This window comes from Lissotriton helveticus, chromosome 5_1 (assembly GCF_964261635.1).
Source record: "Lissotriton helveticus chromosome 5_1, aLisHel1.1, whole genome shotgun sequence".
In the NCBI taxonomy this organism is placed as follows: Eukaryota; Metazoa; Chordata; class Amphibia; order Caudata; family Salamandridae; genus Lissotriton; species Lissotriton helveticus.
This window is the reverse complement of record NC_136065.1, coordinates 1,400,271,071-1,400,292,509: the sequence shown is the minus strand read 5'-3', so window position 1 is coordinate 1,400,292,509 and position 21,439 is coordinate 1,400,271,071. Positions and strand designations below refer to the sequence as shown.

Below are 21,439 nucleotides of genomic sequence, written 5' to 3'. Positions count from 1 at the left end.
GCACGGTTGAGTCAAATTATGTTGATTGGAATTATGTGGCATGGTGTGGAGTGTATTTGGTTAGATTGTTTTACCATGTTTAAAAAAGGAGAAAGTAGTTGTTGCAATAAACTGAGCCTGCAGGTTTTTTCCTTGCACGGAAGTGATGTCATCGATGTTGTTTCTATTCTCCATAGCTATATTTAAATCCAACGACAAATCTGTAAAACGTTGTACTATTGTACAATTGAAGCCTGCAAGCTCCCTCAAAATTTCACACGAGTATACCTCTCTCAAAAAAGTAATGTGAAATACTGTCTGGAGACTGCTTCAATTAGAAAATGTCTCATGCAAGGAGAAAATATCTCTCAGTACAATTTGGAGGCTGTGAGCGATTACGCTGGCATAACAAGAATTTCGCACAGGCCGAAGGAAAACTCGTGGGTGCCGTAATATTTTCGAAAACATACCCTAATTTAGGAAATCATTTTGGCAAGATGAAATTTAAAGCTACCTCCTGGTGTTTTAGAAGAGTACTACTGAACTTCCACCTGACCCTTGCACATAGTTTCAACTATTCATTAACGCAGAAGTGACGCATTGTTCCTGCCAAATAATGTGGTCACACAACCATGTGGACACAAACCTACTCAGACTCCTATCTGCAAAGGAAACTATAGAACTGTTTTTAAAGTCACCCCTGACCTACCGAATGTAAAATAACAAGATCACGTGTGACAAACACAAGTCTCAAAGAGCAATATGCTTTCCATGGTACACTCACTGGAGAAAAGTGATCTGTGTATTGGGCTTGAGCAAAAAGATATCTGCCAAGTTTCCCAGGTCGATTACTATCTAGCTGTTTCAGTCTAGTTTTTTTTCTGTGCATTCTGGAACGTTAGTCTTGGTTTTATAATGTTGTAAACACAACTGCAAGTCCAAGAGTGCAAAGAAAAAATCTGAACTGCAGCAACTGGACAAACCTGGACCTGTGAAACTTGACAGGGATGAAAGGTGCTCAAATTTTATGCCAGCATTATTTTCAAGTGGTTGAAGTAGAATTTACCATAAAACAACGGTACTAAATCGAACATGAAACAGCTGAGAAAAATAGATATGTCAAAGTCAATCAATCACAATACTCTGTTTATGTTTTTAGAATAACATAGAAGAGATGCATCATTTAAATAACAAACATTTACAGTTAATCAAATATAAAAAACATTCTTTAAAACTGTTAGATTAATAGCATCTCATAAAAAGAATTTATAAATTTTCAAGGTTCACAAGTCAAAATGTAAAACTCCACATAACCTAAAAAGTTTGCACTATATACAAGTCACGTTATGATCTATCTTTTACATTATCTACAACATTCAAATGAGCTAGCTGATTCATTTTATGCAGAGCTAGAACGACGTCTTAAAAAACAAGAAATCATTAAAAATCTCAATACCGCCAAAAACAAAGGACGGGCTGAAGTAGTTTGAAGAATCCTAAATTCCTCCACCTGGTTTCTGGTAGCTAAACTCCTGCAAAAAGGAGCTAGCCATTTCAACCTAGGTATTCTGTAAACGGGGCAAGAAAAAACAAGCATTGGCATAGCCAATAGGTCTCGCCTTTGGGACCTTATAAGTGTTTAGCCATGCAACAGTTGGTGTTGTTGCACCAAGGATATTGTGCTGCATAACTAAATACTTATAAGGTCCCAAAAGTGAGACCTATTGGCTATGCCAATGCTTTTTTACTGGACCAGTCTGCATTTTTAAGCTCAGGCTAGAAAAAATATGAAATAAAGCAGGGAAATCCTGCATTTTTCCCTCCTGAAACATACATTTAAATCATACAACACAAAGAAATCAGTTTAAAAAGTATTTGAGAGTGTCTAAAACGTTTCGGGGTGATTATTGCAGTCAAAGGAAGCGTAATTGCTACCTTACATAACAAGGCTGGCAATTTTAGAAGAATTCTTTTTCACCTACCATTTCTGTAAGCTATTTTACAATAGCAAAACGTAAATAAATGGCCGGTATTTTTGCAAAGAAAATAGGTAACCCTAATTAGCAGGGTGAGCTTCATTTCGTAAAATACAAAATACTATTGGTTTTGGTCGTGCGTGCCTGGCTGTCCTCGTGCCTTCCCCCTTAGTGATCACCATTCCGAGGCTGTTGGAAAAGTGTATTCGAAATTCATTACGGATGCGCGATGACGTTTTTCACGAGGGGACCAGTGATACCACGTGAGAGGGGAGTCATGGGGAAGCGGTTTGCACTCTTGTGTGCACAGAGACAAAAATATAAAGGCGTGAGGGAGCAGCGTAGAGAAAAAAAAAGTCACTGGAAATGCCGGGGATTGAACCCGGGGCCTCATACATGCAGTTCTGTCAAGTATCACGCAATTGACGTGACACTAACGCATTTCAGTGCGGTGTTCCGCATCACCGCACTGAAATGCATTGTCACGCATTTCCACTGACTGCACTCTGCTGATAGTGCCAGCTGAAACTGGCAAGTGTAACGCCAGGTTGCCAGTGGGCGCACTGGTGCCTCTGACACCTCTGTGCCTGCAGCTCAGCTCCCCGCAGATCCAATCGCGCTCTGGAAGTGCTACAATGTTACACTCTATCTGCCAGACCGCCTGCATAATTAACACAAAATTCTCGAGCGGGGCCGCCCTCTCAGTTCCGTTAGTTGTGGCGCCAGCGCCGTGTGGGGGAATCAATGACCTCACGTCCTTTGCAGGAAGGATTCGGAAGTAAGGTCTGTCAGAAGTGGCAGCCGGAGACTCCACACGGACTGAAGTTAACTTGGAAAACTGCGCAGTATTACCGGGCCGCCGTTAACGGTCCACCACAGTGACTGGGCACTGCAGCATCGACCTGCAGCACTGACTGTCTCATCATCATGGCCGCGCGGCATCAGAGGCATCCATCGGGCGCTGCGAGGAGACTGCTGCCTGTAGTGATGTGCGCCCTCTGGTAAGCTGCAAGACAGAGGAATTAATGTGTGCGCGAGCGGAGTCCTCTTTAATACTCATATTCCTGATTTATATGTCATACAACAGAAACGGGGCCCTGAAAGAATAATTTATGAATGACTCATGTATTGTCTCAATTAAAATCAATACAATTAATCGCAGTAAATCAGAGAAGAGAAAAGAACAGAATTAAAAACGTGTAACCCGCGAGGACCCGAACTATTAAGTCTATATGAAACGACCCAAGATAAAATAAAAATATGTATCAAATAGCTGTCCAGCCGCGATAATAATAATCAGAACGTTCATGTCCTTCTCTGTCTAATGGCTGTACAACTTATTTTGATGAGTTTCCCGTAGCGTGCTGCTACTGTGGCCGCCGACGACCACGTGCGGCTGGATCCACGCAGCGGCCCCGGCGCTCAGAGAGACAGTAGTGCCTGCCAGTGCCACAGTCACTCTGCACTGTCCTGTGCACACATGTGCAGGCATGCTGCCGAGTCCTCCCCGGACTTCACAGTGTCGGAGTGAAGAGCAGCGCACAGGCCACATGGGACAATCCCCCTTGGCTGAACTCAGACTAAACTACCATGAAAAATGTAAAATACACCAAATAATTAAAGACAGGTTGCCTTGGAACAGTAATTAACTTGTTTTCCATGCTGCTGCCGAAGCCTGTGCCCTGTTAAGCAGCAGGTGACCCGAACTTGCATTTCCTGTTATTAACTCCTTTCAAAATCCAAGATTTGTCTAACAATTCATATAGTGCCACGACATGAAATGTTCACTATACATTGTTACACTTATTTTTTCAATCACGCTGATTAGGCTTTAATTAATATGACTCTATTGGCTGAGATTTAAATACATACAATTTAGGCTTGGAACTTTAGTCACAGTCGTGTAAACATAGTGTCGGAGAAGAATAGTGTAAAAGTCTGTCCCTCTTCCATAGCTCTACCTGTGGCAAATAGGTGTGTCACAGTTGGCTGTGTCATGTAAACTTTCAATTGATGGGCGCATCAGGCTGTGTATTTTATCTCATTGCCTTAAACTGACGTACTCTGCAATGTGGAAAATAACCCACTCTTTAGAACTTAGTTTTTATAGAGTGATTTGTAACGCTCACCTTCCATTTGTAGGTTCTGCAGATTTCTTCTCAAACTTTTCACTGTTTATGAGGTCATTCAAACAAAAATGTTCAGTATGATAAACACTTTGGGTGTGTTGCAGCTGTTTTAAGACTGCTCACAGACCACAACACTACAAACAAAAAGTCATTGTGAATTGAACTAGTTACATGGACATGACTGCTTTGCTCCACTCATGAAAAAGTGTCACTCTGAGTCTCCGGTTACTGTCATTCCATTTCTAATGCTTTGCAGCAGGTTTAAGATCTTTTTAGAGTTTCTCGTTACTCTAATGAGTGTAATTTCTGATATTTATACGTTTCCCTTATCTTTATTGCTTGATTTTTGTTTGAGAGAAAGTGTCACTCATAGATGTTGAAATGTCACTCATAATTACACTGAAATTATGAAAATGTCACACATAGCAATCTGAAACCTTGGCAGCTATGTACATGCAAAGCATGCGCTCTACCACTGAGTTACATCCCCTGACGGAAAACATGAAACTAGCCTCGAATGTGAGTGCGTCATTCACTGAGGGAAGTTTTGATTTTAATGGTGGTTGGAACATATGTAGTGCGTTTTCATATGTTTATTCCTCCATCATTCTGCTCACAGGTATGTGCTTAGTATGTACGAAACGGGGATATTAGTTGTAATTAAAGTCTTCGCTGTAGGGAAAAATATTAAATCAGTATTTCTGTTAAGAGGAAGAAATCAGCAGCATATTTCTCCTCTATAAGCACAGTATGCGGTTTTTACAGTTTAAACACTATAAATCGGTTCATGTTTCGACTGAGCTCTTTACTAATAGAGCGGTTTCATTCAATGTCGCCCTATTAATATATCTGCCGTAAAGAACTCTTGTCTCACTATTAACTAATACTGAATGTCCTCGCCTGCTACTCACATTGGGCGAATCACAAATTCAAGGTACCAGAAGAACGGGAATGGCATCTCAGTCTTTGAATAAATTTAATGTGCAGTTTATACTTTAGCTGACAACTAAAATACGTTCTGGGGGAAAAAAAAAGTCCTTTGAGCAGGATTTGAACCAGTGACCTAAGGATGTCAGTCACGTCACTACAGTCCTCCGCTCTACCAACTGAGCTATCAAAGACCCTAGCGAAAAATGTTTGAATGACTTCTTTTATAGGCGAGTCACTAGTGTAGAACAATGACTTGTACATGAGCTACATACCTGATGCCGATGCAGATTCCAGCTGATTTTGCTAATATGATGATGGACACCGTTCTAATAGGGAAGCCCCACTACCTGGCAGTCGAGTGCTTGGGGGCGCAGCTACCTACCATCCAAATAAAATAGAGTCCTTGCCCCTCTTCCCCGCTCCTATGGCAGGACTAGATTAAAGGGAATTATGTCTCGCCATGTTATCGGTCCTGGAGTCAGAATCTATAAAGAGTGTTTCGCAAAGGCTCCAGCTGAGATCCAAGTGATCCCCATACAAATATCCAAATTAGGCACAGTTGTCAGAAATGCATATACTTCCAAGTCGTCTTGCCCTAACAAAAAGGCTATTTATCAGACTTTGATGGCATGGTGGTTTGGGAGATAAGTTGTGTAACTAGATGTTAAACAAGCATGGTCGCTGTAAGGAGTAACAAACAAAGGAGCCGGACAGTTAACGTTTTTAGAAACAAATGCACACCTAGTATAATCAATTGCTAGGCTGAACAACCATTTGTGTTGAGTCACTTATTTTTTTATGAAAGATTATGAACCAGGTTTTTTAGCATCAAAAGATACACCACCACATTTACAAAGGTTCACAAATACATTGAATAAACCAAAAACAATACATTCAATCAAATAATACACATATAAACAATTGTGATGAAAATACATATAGACAACTGTGCAATGCCTCAGCAAATTACATCATTGAGGCACCAATCCTGAATACAAATTAAGTGGACCGGAAAGATGAAGTACTAGCCTACTTGTTTCACCCACCACAGAATACACAGTGAATTTATCACATGGTGCGGAAAATAGGAAAACACATAAACTATACAACAGTGTAGAAATGTGTGAGTTCTATTCCTATTACGCCCTAGTAGTTTGGTATCTTGGTGGAACTGGACGCCGACGCGTTTCGAACCCAACAACGATTAACGGGTTCTCCTCAGGACATGGACTGGGGGGGTCGTTGTCACTGTGAATTAAGTTAAAAAATGGTATCAATGATGAGCTAACTAACAACTCACTGAAACTCGGACACTGTAAAAAAACCGTGCAAGTACCTTATACTTGGGGTGTCAGGATACTCCCTGTGAATAAGATGGTGTACAAAACCTTAGTTACTATCGGTCTTATAAAAGTCCCTATGGGCCCCCATGTTAAATACACGAATTTTGGCACATACCTCGATGTGGTAGACACTGGGAAGTGGTTGGGGTGCCGGTGCACCTAAAGTGGATGGTATACGATTTTGGAGCGCCTAAAAGAAGCAAGAGCACTTCTTAGTATAGTCCTGAGTGTTTCAGCGTGATAAGAAGATGTAATAACATATAAAATCCTACCTTCGTATGTAGGCATATGGATTTATTTGTGCGCGTACGCAGGCGGCAACCGCCGCAAGAGTTGAACAACTGCAGGGACAGAGAATGGGCGTTTTAGAAAAGGTATAATATAGCGCTCGCTCAACAAAACTAACATTTGTATTGTGGGACTTACTTCAGAGACGATGGAATGAAGCCCTGCAACCGGCACCCAGGCGATACTGAATGACAAGTCGAAGCTAGGGGGGGCGTGTCCAATTGTATTTAACGCGGGCCGAGTCCTCGTGCATTTTGGGATATGTAGTTCCAAATTGCATAATAGCGCGGTGTCCATTGCTGGATTGGAAAGGGGGGCTCAAAGAGGGGGTTCACAGTAGGGGACCTGTGCCCTTGTGGTGTCAAAGGGACACATACGTTAAGGAAGATGTCGGCAATTGAAAACTTAGCGGACACATGAGCAGCAACAAGCGGAGACAGACAATCGCCGCGGACAAGATATCTACAGGTTACTGAATTCGTTAAGATCATTGAGTCCAGACATGGCAGTATTAAATCTCAAGATGAGGTAGGCCTCTTTTTGGGCCAGGCGTGCGTCAGGGTCCCCGCCCGCCCCTGGAATGTTCTTAATGCTTGCTAAGATTGTCCATTTTAAATCATTGGCCGAGTGTTCCTTTTTCAAAAAATGGGACACCAGGGGTGCTGTCAAGACTTTATTGTTAATCCGGGATCTGTGCTGGATAATGCGTTGGCGCACTTCTTGAGTTGGTTTGCCTATATAGACTTTTTCGCATGGGCATGTGATGGCATAAACTGCGTATTTGGTCTTGCAATTTGTAAAATTGTCATGTCGCCAATGTTTTTTGCCATCTGTAAAGAGGGTTCCTTCCGTTGTCAAATTGCACACAGAGCATGTGCCGCACTTGTGGTGACCCTTTACTGGGCCCATGTTGAAGAGGGTTCCTTGTACTTCTCTTTTGGTAGTGCCTCGTGTGGATGAGATCTGCTGTCCAATGCTTTGGGTTTTTTTGAGTGCGAACAGCGGTTTACCAATGTCAGGTAGAATTTCTTCCACCAGGTGCCAGTTACTCCGGATGATTTTCTGTACCGGGGTGGTGTGAGGTCCGAAGGTAGAGACACAGACCATCCGTTCCACCTGTGATTTTTCTCGCTTTTGCAAAAGATGTTCCCGAGGTGTCCATCTTGCCCTCTTCATGGATTGTTTCAAGAGTTTGGCTGGATAGCCTCGCGCCTTCAGTTTGTTGGTCAGTGCTTCTCCGTGAGTGATGAAGTCTTCCGTTCTCGAGCAGTTCCGTCTCACCCTAAGGTATTGACCGTAGGGGAGATTGTTCTTTAAGCTTTTGGGGTGGAAACTTGCATAATGTAGAGCATTGTTCTTGTCAGTTTTTTTCTGGAAGAGTGTGGACTTCAGGCCTTCTGGTGTCGATTTGATCTCCACATCTAAGAATGGCATGGTTCTGCAATCATACGCCAGACTGAATTTTATATCTGGACTGCGGTTATTCAACCATTCATGGAAATCTTCGAGAGACTGTGGTGTACCATTCCAGATACACCACACGTCATCTATGTACCTAAGCCACTGCCCAATATGGGCTCTGTGCGGGTTATTATAAACAAATTTCTCTTCATATTGGGCCATATAAAGTATAGCCATATCCGGGGCGAAGGGACACCCCATCGCCGACCCCTTTATTTGCAAGAACATTTCATCCTCGAATACAAAGAAGTTCTTCTTGAGGGCGAGAGATGCGAGATTCACAATCAGCTCAGTCGGCACTCTATGGGGGCGAGGTCTGGATTCGAGATACATTTCAATGACGTCTACTCCATCCTGCTGCTGCTTGCAAATAAAGGGGTCGGCGATGGGGTGTCCCTTCGCCCCAGAGATGGCTATACTTTATATGGCCCAATATGAAGAGAAATTTGTTTATAATAACAACCCGCACAGAGCCCATATTGGGCAGTGGCTTAGGTACATAGATGACGTGTGGTGTATCTGGAATGGTACACCACAGTCTCTTGAAGATTTCCATGAATGGTTGAATAACCGCAGTCCAGATATAAAATTCAGTCTGGCGTATGATTGCAGAACCATGCCATTCTTAGATGTGGAGATCAAATCGACACCAGAAGGCCTGAAGTCCACACTCTTCCAGAAAAAAACTGACAAGAACAATGCTCTACATTATGCAAGTTTCCACCCCAAAAGCTTAAAGAACAATCTCCCCTACGGTCAATACCTTAGGGTGAGACGGAACTGCTCGAGAACGGAAGACTTCATCACTCACGGAGAAGCACTGACCAACAAACTGAAGGCGCGAGGCTATCCAGCCAAACTCTTGAAACAATCCATGAAGAGGGCAAGATGGACACCTCGGGAACATCTTTTGCAAAAGCGAGAAAAATCACAGGTGGAACGGATGGTCTGTGTCTCTACCTTCGGACATCACACCACCCCGGTACAGAAAATCATCCGGAGTAACTGGCACCTGGTGGAAGAAATTCTACCTGACATTGGTAAACCGCTGTTCGCACTCAAAAAAAACCGAAGCATTGGACAGCAGATCTCATCCACACGAGGCACTACCAAAAGAGAAGTACAAGAAACCCTCTTCAACATGGGCCCAGTAAAGGGTCACCACAAGTGCGGCACATGCTCTGTGTGCAATTTGACAACGGAAGGAACCCTCTTTAGAGATGGCAAAAAACATTGGCGACATGACAATTTTACAAATTGCAAGACCAAATACGCAGTTTATGCCATCACATGCCCATGCGAAAAAGTCTATATAGGCAAAACAACTCAAGAAGTGCGCCAACGCATTATCCAGCACAGATCCCGGATTAACAATAAAGTTTTGACAGCACCCCTGGTGTCCCATTTTTTGAAAAAGGAACACTCGGCCAATGATTTAAAATGGACAATCTTAGCAAGCATTAAGAACATTCCAGGGGCGGGCGGGGACCCTGACGCACGCCTGGCCCAAAAAGAGGCCTACCTCATCTTGAGATTTAATACTGCCATGTCTGGACTCAATGATCTTAACGAATTCAGTAACCTGTAGATATCTTGTCCGCGGCGATTGTCTTTCTCCGCTTGCTGCTGCTCATGTGTCCGCTAAGTTTTCAATTGCCGACATCTTCCTTAACGTATGTGTCCCTTTGACACCACAAGGGCACAGGTCCCCTACTGTGAACCCCCTCTTTGAGCCCCCCTTTCCAATCCAGCAATGGACACCGCGCTATTATGCAATTTGGAACTACATATCCCAAAATGCACGAGGACTCGGCCCGCGTTAAATACAATTGGACACGCCCCCCCTAGCTTCGACTTGTCATTCAGTATCGCCTGGGTGCCGGTTGCAGGGCTTCATTCCATCGTCTCTGAAGTAAGTCCCACAATACAAATGTTAGTTTTGTTGAGCGAGCGCTATATTATACCTTTTCTAAAACGCCCATTCTCTGTCCCTGCAGTTGTTCAACTCTTGCGGCGGTTGCCGCCTGCGTACGCGCACAAATAAATCCATATGCCTACATACGAAGGTAGGATTTTATATGTTATTACATCTTCTTATCACGCTGAAACACTCCGGACTATACTAAGAAGTGCTCTTGCTTCTTTTAGGCGCTCCAAAATCGTATACCATCCACTTTAGGTGCACCGGCACCCCAACCACTTCCCAGTGTCTACCACATCGAGGTATGTGCCAAAATTCGTGTATTTAACATGGGGGCTCATAGGGACTTTTATAAGACCGATAGTAACTAAGGTTTTGTACACCATCTTATTCACAGGGAGTATCCGGACACCCCAAGTATAAGGTACTTGCACGTTTTTTTTACAGTGTCCGAGTTTCAGTGAGTTGTTAGTTAGCTCATCATTGATACCATTTTTTAACTTAATTCACAGTGACAACGACCCCCCCAGTCCATGTCCTGAGGAGAACCCGTTAATCGTTGTTGGGTTCGAAACGCGTCGGCGTCCAGTTCCACCAAGATACCAAACTACTAGGGCGTAATAAGAATAGAACTCACACATTTCTACACTGTTGTATAGTTTATGTGTTTTCCTATTTTCCGCACCATGTGATAAATTCACTGTGTATTCTGTGGTGGGTGAAACAAGTAGGCTAGTACTTCATCTTTCCGGTCCACTTGTTCAATTTGTATTCAGGATTGGTGCCTCAATGATGTAATTTGCTGAGGCATTGCACAGTTGTCTATATGTATTTTCATCACAATTGTTTATATGTGTATTATTTGATTGAATGTATTGTTTTTGGTTTATTCAATGTATTTGTGAACCTTTGTAAATGTGGTGGTGTATCTTTTGATGCTAAAAAACCTGGTTCATAATCTTCCATAAAAAAATAAGTGACTCAACACAAATGGTTGTTCAGCCTAGCAATTGATTATACTAGGTGTGCATTTGTTTCTAAAAACGTTAACTGTCCGGCTCCTTTGTTTGTTTATTCTATAAGAGTGGTCCAGGCCGGTCAGGGACAGGACCCAAGCCTTTCCCCTTTTCCCTGTAAGGAGTAACAAGCACAAACACGAGCGGCGGGGGGAGAGGAAGGGGGCGGGCGCGATTCACTCGCGGGAGCGATAATTGCTGCCAGATGGTGGTGCGCACTCCCACGAGTGAATCTCCGGACGTGCTCGTGTTGCCATTGAAGGCAATGGAATGCGTGCACGTGCTTGGCTGAAAAGTCAAAACGACAGGAAAAGGTCTTTTTGCTTTGCAGCGCATTCGCGCTGCCAAGGCGAGACCTAACAAATGAGGCACTGTTTTTTTAGCATGTTCGTAACTAGGACAGCCTGGATCCTTGGGATCAGCAACTCCTACCCAGCCAGATGTAAATACACGGAGGGGAAAAGTGCCATATCTAAATTGCACATTCAGTTTTTTAGCCAGCCTTGGTTCAATATTATCCAGAAAGGATTCTGTTGAATAAAAATCTTTATGCTGTAAAAAGAAGCTGGTTAAAGTGCCATGTGCATGAGAGATTAAAAAACATTAGACAGCTAATATAAAAAAATATTAGAAAATTTATAGGACTAATACATAATTTTCTTAAGTCCTTCGCGCTTATGCCAGGAAAGGAGTCCCTAGGATCACGCCACAAGTCCGCTAGTCTCAGCCCCTCAAAACAATCTCTTATATGTTTTATCCAAGGGAAACAAACAGAGTGTGGGTAACTCCGTATTTCCTCTAATCCTCTAATGTATGAGGGCAGCTCGGGGGTAACCCAGAGCCTTCTCCAAAACATATGGGGTTGTACTTCTATTTGATCTGAAACTGATCTCCCTGTGTCCAGTCTCAAGGGAATCGAAGAGGTACTCACAGGGAGACTCCTCTGCGACTTTAAAAACCGATTTTCCTCATGTTTGTGTTTTTTATATCCCCAAATCTCCATTTTATATCCCAAAATCTCTACGCCAGAGAGGGCTAAACCTAGGGTTGACTGGAATACATCTGTAGTGCTGGAGAAATAATTTTACCAAGAGGCCCCTTATGTAACTTCAATAAGACCACTAAATTGTGATCCAATTTTTATTTGCGTTTTATTACACGATCTCCCCCTGCAATGTTCTCATCAAAAGTCTTCCCCAAATAATCAAAAAGGTGCACTGCTTCAAGTGGAATACCGTCCAATTTAGGTTTTGGAAGTGTGGAATGAGTGGGATTGAACACCATATATTTTGTTTTGTTGATATTTATTTCCAGCCCTCTGTTTAAACAAAATCTACTAAATTCATCCTCAATGGCAATTTAACTAGGAGCAGAGTATCGTCAGCCAACATGATGGCTGGAACCCTCATGCTTGCCAACTTGGGGGCGTCGTAGTCTACTACCTTAAGGTGCTCGACAAGGTCATTCAGATACAGAATGAATAGGGTGGGAGCCAACATTGAACCATGTCTCACACCCTTGCCTACTGGGAACTGGTCTGTCAGCTCTCCCAGCTTCCCACAGCGCACCTGGGCAAAATTATTAGCATGTAACCTCTCAATGTTGGTACACAGGTTTTCGGGGACTCCTATATTTGCAAGCACCTGCCACAGTCTTTTTCTTTGGACCGTACCAAAAGCTGCTTTGAGGATATTTCAAAGTGTATTCTGAATAGGGAACCAACATACTTAAAAGCCGTGCTGTGTTACTCTTTTTCAACAGCAGCATTGTAGTCCAGCCCAGTTTTCCCTACATACCACCATGATCTGGACAGTTATTCCAATAAAAGGCACAACTACAACTCCCAGAATGCACTGCTATGATTAATGACAGCACAGGACTGGAACACTAAGTCTTCTGACAGTCTTATTCGTACTGGAAAAAAGTATGGAGGATCCCTGATTTTTCCTCTTTCCACTGATGATGATATAGTTTGTGTTGGAATCTATGAGTGAATTAAATTACTGATATCTGTGATTGGACACAATGGTCAGCAATCACCATGATTGTTATTCTGAATCTATTTTTCTCTGAAATACATGTACTTATCTCCATGTTACCCTAAACATGGCGACAGTCACCCCAATCTGCACGAAAGCGACACCTAACACTATCAGTTACACACAGGGTTGGGATGGCGTACGCTGAAAATCTGCGTTTCTCACCTGTGATGCAAATTTGATTAAATCATTCACGCCTGTTAGAAGGGACGCAAGTCATAAATGGAAATAACCCGAGGCTGAATATCTACAAGTATTTGGCACACTGTAGTGGACAAAGACGTACATCATGTACGGATGCAAGCGGCTACACATGAACCAAGATAGGATCAAATGAGGTGCTGTTCCTAACAAGCACAGGTTCTTAATTATGAGCACAGCTCAAAACCGTTGTTTGTAATTTGCCAAATATATGCCATTTAAAAAATCTTTTAAACAACACAACTATGTCTGGAAATTTCACGGGATGTAGCAATCAGAGCAGTCGACATGGGAGCTGAGAATCCATGTTCAAGCCTCGGATCAACATCCTGTGAATCTGGGCAAATCACTTAACCTCTCCCGTTCCTGCGCTATATAATTCAACTAATTTAAATTAAACATTAAAAAAAGCTGTGATCTCGGAAGAGTGGTGAGGGGTAAGTAGTGTTGTTGGAGGGGAAGGGGATAAGGAAAGTGGGCTCAGGGAGTTTAAGTGTGAGAAGCAGTAATTTAAATGAAAGAAAAGAAAAAAGGAGCAGTGACCTCGGTGGAGTGGTGGGAGCGGACAAGAGGGGTTGTGAGAAGGGTGAGGGGTGAGTGGACAGCACAGGGAAATTAAGTGACTGCAGGGCAAATGAAGCTGCCGAAGCGAAGTAAACAGAACACTTAACAAGCCGAGGCAGGCCCAAAAAAAAAAAAAAAAGTGCTCTCAAAGCACTCTAAACAAGCGGACGAGTAAGACCACACATCAAAGGGTGAGTCTTCATGGAAGGATACAAAAGTCCAAAAGGAGGGACTACTAAGCATATTCACCAAACAAAAGCCGGCATTTCCAAAAGATAGAAAGAGGAAACAATTAAAAATATGGGCGATGCTTCGAGTGCATATTCTAGATACAGCACGTCTCGAAGAGACGTCACACGCGCTGCCTAGGCGAAACCTAAAAAAACAGTAATGAAAGCGAAAAGCATTGAAAAAGCGTAGTAACGTTAACAGAACAAAACCAGCAATGGCAAAGCAAATTGGTCTCACATATAAGAGCTACTTGTTTTAGTAATGATTTTAGCCATGCTGTAAAACAGCGTGGCTGCTGTGCAGCATGGCTAAAAATAATTTTTAAAAGAAGTGGTCTGAGGCAGCCAGCGCAAATGCGATTTTATTTTTAAGTTGAAAAAAAAACAAGCACACTGGAGTGGTTTAGGGAACGAAGCAATACAAAGGCAGGCAGGGTGGGAGAAAAGGACATGGGAGAGACAATGGAGACGCACACAGATAATGAAGGGTGGGTATTCGGGGCTGTGGATGCAAGCTAACAGAGGATGGTTGGGAAGGGCCATCAATCAGTCAGTCTCTTATAAAACATGACTACTTACCCGTAAGGGTCTCAAGGCGCTGGGGAGTCAAGGAGGGGCCAGGGCTGCCGTTCAGTCGAAGAGCCATGTCTTGAGGTCTTTCCTGAATTGCGCCAGCGATGGTGATTGCCAAAGGTGAAGAGGCAGGGAGTTCCAGGTCTGCACAGCTAGGTAGGAGATGGCTCTTCCTCCAGCTGTGGTCTTGCAGATCCGTGGGACGGTGGATGGCCAAATGAGCGGAGATGTCTGGTGGGGGTGTAGAAGAAGAGGCGATAGTTGAGGTATGCAGGTCCGATGCTGGAGAGCGCTTTGTAGGTCTGCATGAGAAGCTTGAAGGTGATTCTCTTGTTGACAGGTAGCCACTGAAGGTCACTCAGGTGGCCGGTGATGTGGTTGCGGCATGGGATATTCAGGATGAGTCTGGTGGAGGCGTTCTGGATGGTCTGCAGTGTCATTTGGATTTTTTGGGTGGGGCAGGCGTATAGTGCGTTGCCGTGGTCGAGTCTGCTGCCGACAAGCGAATGGGTGACCGTTTTCCTGGATTCAGTGGGGATCCACCTAAAGATCTTACGAAGGAGGCAGAACATGTGGAAGCAGGCAGACTGACGGTGTTCATTGAGAGCAAGGAGTCCAGGATGATGCAAAGGTCTTGTGCGTGATCCGTGTGGGATTCTGAGCACTGCGGGCCACCAAGCGTCGTCCCAGGTGGAGGGGGAGGATCCCAGGATGAGGACTTCAGACTTGTCTGAGTTAAGCATGAGGCGGATGTCCTTCATCCAGGTGGCGACTGCCTTCATTCTGTAGTTGAAGTTGCTCTTGGCAGATGTGGGTTTGTATGTGAGGGAGAGAATCAGCTTGGTGTCATCAGCGTAGGAGACTATGTGGAGTCAGTGGTGTCCAACGATGACTGCAAGCAGGGCTATGTAGATGTTGAAGAGGGTGGGGCTCAGGGAGGATCCCTGAGGCACTTGATCTCTGTGGGTTCTGATTTGAATGATGGAAGTCTGACTCTTTGCGTTCGGCCAGAAAGGAAGGAGTGGATCCATTTGAGGGCTTTGTCATGGATGCTGGCATCATGGGGTCTTTCATAGAGAGTGTGGTGGAAGACTATGTCGAAGGCGGCCGAGAGGTCCAGGAGGATGAGGGCTGCAGTCTCACCTCGATCGAGGAGGGTGCGGATGTCATCTGTAGCTGTGAGCAGCGGGGTCTCAGTTCTGATTGCTCCTTAAGCCCGATTGGAAGACATCTAGGATGTTGTTCATTGCAATGAAATCTGAGAGTTGTGCATTGATGGGTTTCCCAATGACTTTGGCTGGCAAGTGGAGCAGAGAGATAGTTCTGTAGTTATTGAAGTCCGTCGGGTCAGCAGAAGGTTTCTTCAGCAGGGGGGTTGATCTCTGAATGCTTCTAGTCTCCTGGGAACGTTGCGCACTCAATGGAGTGGTTGATGGCGAGGCAGAATTTGGGAGCAATAGTGGTGAGGGCAGGGATTTGACGGGGCTCCGGAGTTGATGCTCTTCATGATCCTGAGGGTGTCGTCAGATGTGAGGGTGGTCCAGTTGGTCAAGGTCCGATTGGGAGTTGGAGCCATTGGGTGCAGTGGTTGTGGGTGGGTCTTGGGTTGCGATGCTGTTGTAGATCTCCTTGATCTTGCGGTGGAAGAAGGTTGCATGGTTGTCACAGAGGTCTTGGGAGGGGGGATGTCTGTTTTCTCTGTGCTGGGTTTGGTGAATTCTTTGACTATGGCGAAGAGTTATTTGCTGTTGTGTGCGTTGGCGTTGATGCGTTCCTCGATGGCTGCTTTCTTTGTTGTTCTGATGAGGCGGTGGTGTGCAGGTCCCAGATCTCCATTTGCATGTTTTTTGAGGGAGAAAGTGTTGAGTAGGATACATCTGAAGTGGTAGGTCTGGATCTTGAGGGTTGTACAGTTGGTAGGTCTGGGGTGCAGAGGCCGGTGAAGGTGCAGTTGCAGGTGAACGGACCTTGGGTGTTCTTCACATGATGACAAGGGAAGGTGGTGGGAGGACATAGGGAAAGTAAGATGACAATGGAGGGCGGGTAGGAGTGCCTGTTGGAAGCAAGCTGACAAGAGAGAGTAGAAAGGGCTGGGGAAACAAGCCGGCCATGGAGGATGGGCAGGGCAGCACACAATAGCGAATGGCGGGCAGGTGAGGATGGGAAAGTAAACATTCGGATAAAAGAGCTCAGCGGGTGGGGATGAAGTAGGAAATAGAAAGGGGCCTGGGAGAACGCAAGAACGGCAAATGAGGGAAGACGAGAAAGAGGAACATGGAGGAGGGAGAAGTACACAAGCAGGAAAACACACACTCTCAGAGTGCTTGAACAAAAAGAAAAAAAAGGCAGTTTAAGGACACAAGTAATGCGTTCTTTCTACAGGGAAGGATCAAGCAGAAGTGGAAGTAAAGCCTATGGAAGCAGACTACTAAGCAAGAAAATGAAAAGGATAATGATGGCAACCAATGCTAAGCCATGGGTGGGCTCTAAGCCCATAGTAAGCTAACAACAAAGCATGTCTCGCAACAGACAACCCATGCACTGTCCTAAGCAAGGTATCCTGATATGAAAACATACCAAAAGAATACAAGTCGACATGCAACTAGCAAAAAAAAGAACAATCTGCAGGAAAAGACATTGCGGCACAAGTGAACGGTGCAACATTGTTTTAAAAAGTAGAGTTGATGGCTGGATACCACCAGTTAGGACTGGACAAAACATTATGCCAAATTATATTTTCAATATATGCTGGACTAAGAAGGCAGAAACGTCTGAAGTTCAGAATGCCATCGACAAGTGACGTATTGCAGAAAATTACACAGGAAACACGAATGTACTAACAGGGGTGCTGAATATTAAGTGACAACATTAGTATGTGCTGAAAACAAGCAAGATCATTACAAAAGACTGAAAAATATTCTCCACAGGTCACATGAGACAGGCCTCACATTGAATAAGGACAAGTGTGAACTGGCAATGAAGAAAATGGACTTCTGCACATATTTTCAAAGGTTGGAACTTCACCTGTTCCCAGAAAGATTCAAGCAATAAAAACCAGAGAAGTAACTAGAAAGACCTTAGAAAAGAGGAGCTTACTGGGGTTGGTAAACTACTGTGGCTGTTTCATCCAACATTTAATAGTAACAGAACCACTAAGAGAGCTGAAAAACAAGAAATTATATTTCAGTGGAACAAGGATCAGCAGGAAACCTTTGACATAGAAAAACAAGCCCTAGAAGAACAGACAACAGCAACATAATAGGTCTTATATAGAACAACCACGCTCATTGTAGATGCCATCCCTGAACAGGTGGGAGCAACACTTACACAAACAACTGAAGTTGAAGACATTGCCTTTGGCCTAAGTGAGAGAGCAGAGATAATCACAAACAGAATAAGAAGCCATAGCAATTGAGTGGGCTGCAAACATTTCAATCTATACCTCCATAGCTTACGGCTCAGAATTACTCAAAAGCAAAAATGCTGCGAGTTCGAACACTCTACAGTCTAGCCTCTCTAAAAAAATTGTTTGCGATCCCACAACATATTTCACAAGCCCACATCAGGCTGGAGTTCGGGCTACATAATCAAATCCCCGTTAGACAGAGTGCCCTAATAAAATATTACTGGCGAATGAGGGCAGCAGACGCAAACTCGTCAGCCCACCAATGTTGGCTTCAAATAGAAAAACAGGCCAGTGCCAATAAATCGGTTTTCACTCTACTACAGCAGTCAATACCAGCCCTAAAATTAGAAGAGGCTTGGTACACCATAACAGAATACCCTGTGTTCAAACGGGTGACCAATAAAACAGCCAAACTTAACAGAAATGACAGCCTTGGTGAACAAAAGGCTAGCATGGGTGGTTTTGCCTACATACAAAGTTTTGAATCACCAACCATACCTGTCGGCACACTTCTCCAAGTCAAAGAAGCACAACTTGATGCTAGGCAGGCAGGGAGTCAGTAAAATCAAGATAATCAAGGCACTGGAGTGGTTTGTAGTCAAAGAAGATACGTTTATTGTAGAGAGTATAAGATCCCAACCATCAGGTCTCATAAAACAACAAGAGTGAGCATGAGGCAATACTTAAAGGAACAACACATATATGTACATAATAAATATAAATAAAAAGAATAAGCACATTGTTACAGTATTTTCATTAAAAGACTTAACCCTGGCATGGAAACAGTCCTGGTCCACCAAGGAGTGTCGACTCTGCGGACACAGTAGTAAAACATTGCTCCACTTGTGCATTTGCCCGGCTTTATCACTCAGGAATAAAATGCTACGTCTATCTCTAATACAGTTGCAAATGAGACCATGTTGGTTAGCCATGATTAAGCTAGGTCCACGGTTCAGTCAGCATGCAAGGCTGTGAATTGTTTGACCTTAGCAACCAAAGAGTGGGAAAAAGCAAGACATTCCCTGTGAGTCCTGGTCCTGCGAGGTAGAAGACTTACCAATTGTTTGTGATTCTTTGTACTGAGGAGAATCTAACAAGACCTTTGTACATATTTTCTGACATTTAAGGTAAACTGATCATTACAACACTTTACGCCTTGAGTGCAATTATACCTCACCCAACTAATACATTTTAGCATGCCATCATTTGCTGTAGAATCACTTTAGGAAAGGACTCAAATCATGGTATGTTTTAGAGGGTTTAATAAAATGTTTTTACTTAACATGCACATAATTGTGGTAAGTTTCTTTTAAGCGCAGCACCCATGCTTTTGGCCACGGTACATTTTGCAGCTGAGGCCAATCTCACGAGTTACGAATAGCCACTAAAAGACTCACTGTATTTGCAGTAAAACACAGGCAGCATAAAAAAAGTCAGTGGAAAATGTACCTAATTGATTAAATATTTCACGTGATCTCATCTGTCGCACCAAATCCGTCACAATTCAATTCAATTCAATCTTTATTATGTTTTGGAACTCCTTGGAGGTCCACATAAGAAAAAGTACAACACAAAAGTATCATTAAGAATGAAAGTAGACAAATCATAGCCATTGCTAGAACACAAAGTGACACATTAATAGGCATGCCGATATTCAAAACATTTCTAAAAAACATTTAAAAAAGTTATATATATGAAAGCAAAATCTCTCATTAGGGGGATTATGTAAGGCATTCAAAAAAGAGTTCACATCTACAATACCCATTTGCAGACATATTTGTCTTAACCATTTGCTGCGATAAGAACGCAGCGCTGGGCATATAAAAAGTACATGTGTACGATCTTGAATAGATTGATGACAGAAATTGCAAATTGCAGATACACCATACCATTTAAACAAAAGGTTATTTAGGGGTAACAGATCTTGTCTCAATAAAAACCAAAATCTCCGAATACCATGAGGTAGGTTCCAAGTAACATAGGGTTGTATGGATTTTCTTGCGAATGTATTAGTAAGGAAATTGACACCCTTTTTAGCAAAAATTGAAGTAAAGTCTAGCCTAAAGCTAAGATCCCAAGTAGCTTCTTTCAGGACAGACTTTAGCTGGGATGCAGGAAGAGAAAAGAGAGTACTCTCTTCCAACTGCAAAAGGGATACAGCTTTTCTAAAGTTGTTAACAATTAGAGAGTGTTCCCCTAGACTTCCCAGTAGTTCAGACTTTAAGAGGAACCTCATAGTCCCCTCTTCTCCTCTGGCTATGCTTGCGACCCAACGTACCACAGCTGCCAGGCCCTGCACCCAGCTGCTGCGCAAGCCAAACTCAAGTCTGCAGGCTGCCACGGAGCAGGCAGAACTAACGGTGGATATGCCTCTTAGCAATTTACCCTCCACCTTATTTAGAAAATCCCAGTACTTAATATCAATTAGTTCTAAACCATATAAAAGGGTGGAAGGGACTTTTGCCTTAAAGACTTCCAATAAGTGTGAAAAATGCCTTCTTCCCAATGCCGAATACAGTACACTTAAGCTTCTCCCTTGGGCTAAAGCCTTCCGGGCACTGTTATCGGTATGGGGTTTAGCGCTTAGGTTATCACAAATTAATTTTCCGAGGAAAATATAACTCTTTACTACCTCCAATTTGTCTTCTCCCACAGACCAGGTAAAATTCTTAAATTTATGTTTTTTCCGGCCTGTGATGCACATAATTTTGCTCTTAGATGCATTGATTTTTAAGGAATGAGCAACTGCATACTGATGTAGAGCAAGGAGGCGTTTGGCAAGACCTTTAGGCATAAGATCCATTATTATGATGTCATCCGCATATAACATACATGAAATGTGTTTTCCGCCCAAGATTGGAGCAATACCATCACAGGAGGAGAGGGAAGCTGGTAGGTCTGCAATATACAGCGAAAAAAGTAATGGAGCAAGGAGACAGCCTTGCTTAAGGCCATTACATGAGGGGATAATCTTAGAGAGCCCCCTATCTCCTCCTTGCAGGACCTGGCACCAGGTGTCTGTATGTAGCAACTGAATCATATCTAGTAGATAAGGTGGCAATCCCATAGCAGAGAGCTTTCTCCATAGCAGTGGACGATCAACCTTGTCAAATGCTGTGGAGAAGTCTATAAAGGCCACATAAACTCTTCCGCCACGTACCCCTATATATTTATCGATAATTGTCTGAAGGGCGGAGAGGTTATCCAGCGTTCCGTGACCCTTACGAAAGCCTACTTATTCTAAGGGTAAGATTTGTTTTTGCACCACCCAATCATTAACTAGGGATAATAAACATTTACAGAACACTTTCCCAATAGCGTCTAAGAGAGCTATTTGTCGATAGTTAATGGGTAAGTTTCTGTCGCCCTTTTTAAACATCGGA

At 43.4% G+C, this 21,439-nt stretch overlaps 1 protein-coding gene and 1 non-coding gene across 2 annotated transcripts in view; both read right to left on the bottom strand.

Moving 5' to 3' along the window:
- SIKE1 (suppressor of IKBKE 1) overlaps nt 1–21,439 on the bottom strand; it is a 166,630-nt gene that overhangs the window by 1,300 nt on the left and 143,891 nt on the right. The window lies entirely within an intron of this gene.
- TRNAY-GUA (transfer RNA tyrosine (anticodon GUA)) lies at nt 5,120–5,205 on the bottom strand. Its single transcript is given in 2 exon segments — nt 5,120–5,155; nt 5,169–5,205. It is a non-coding gene; the product is annotated as a tRNA-Tyr (tRNA).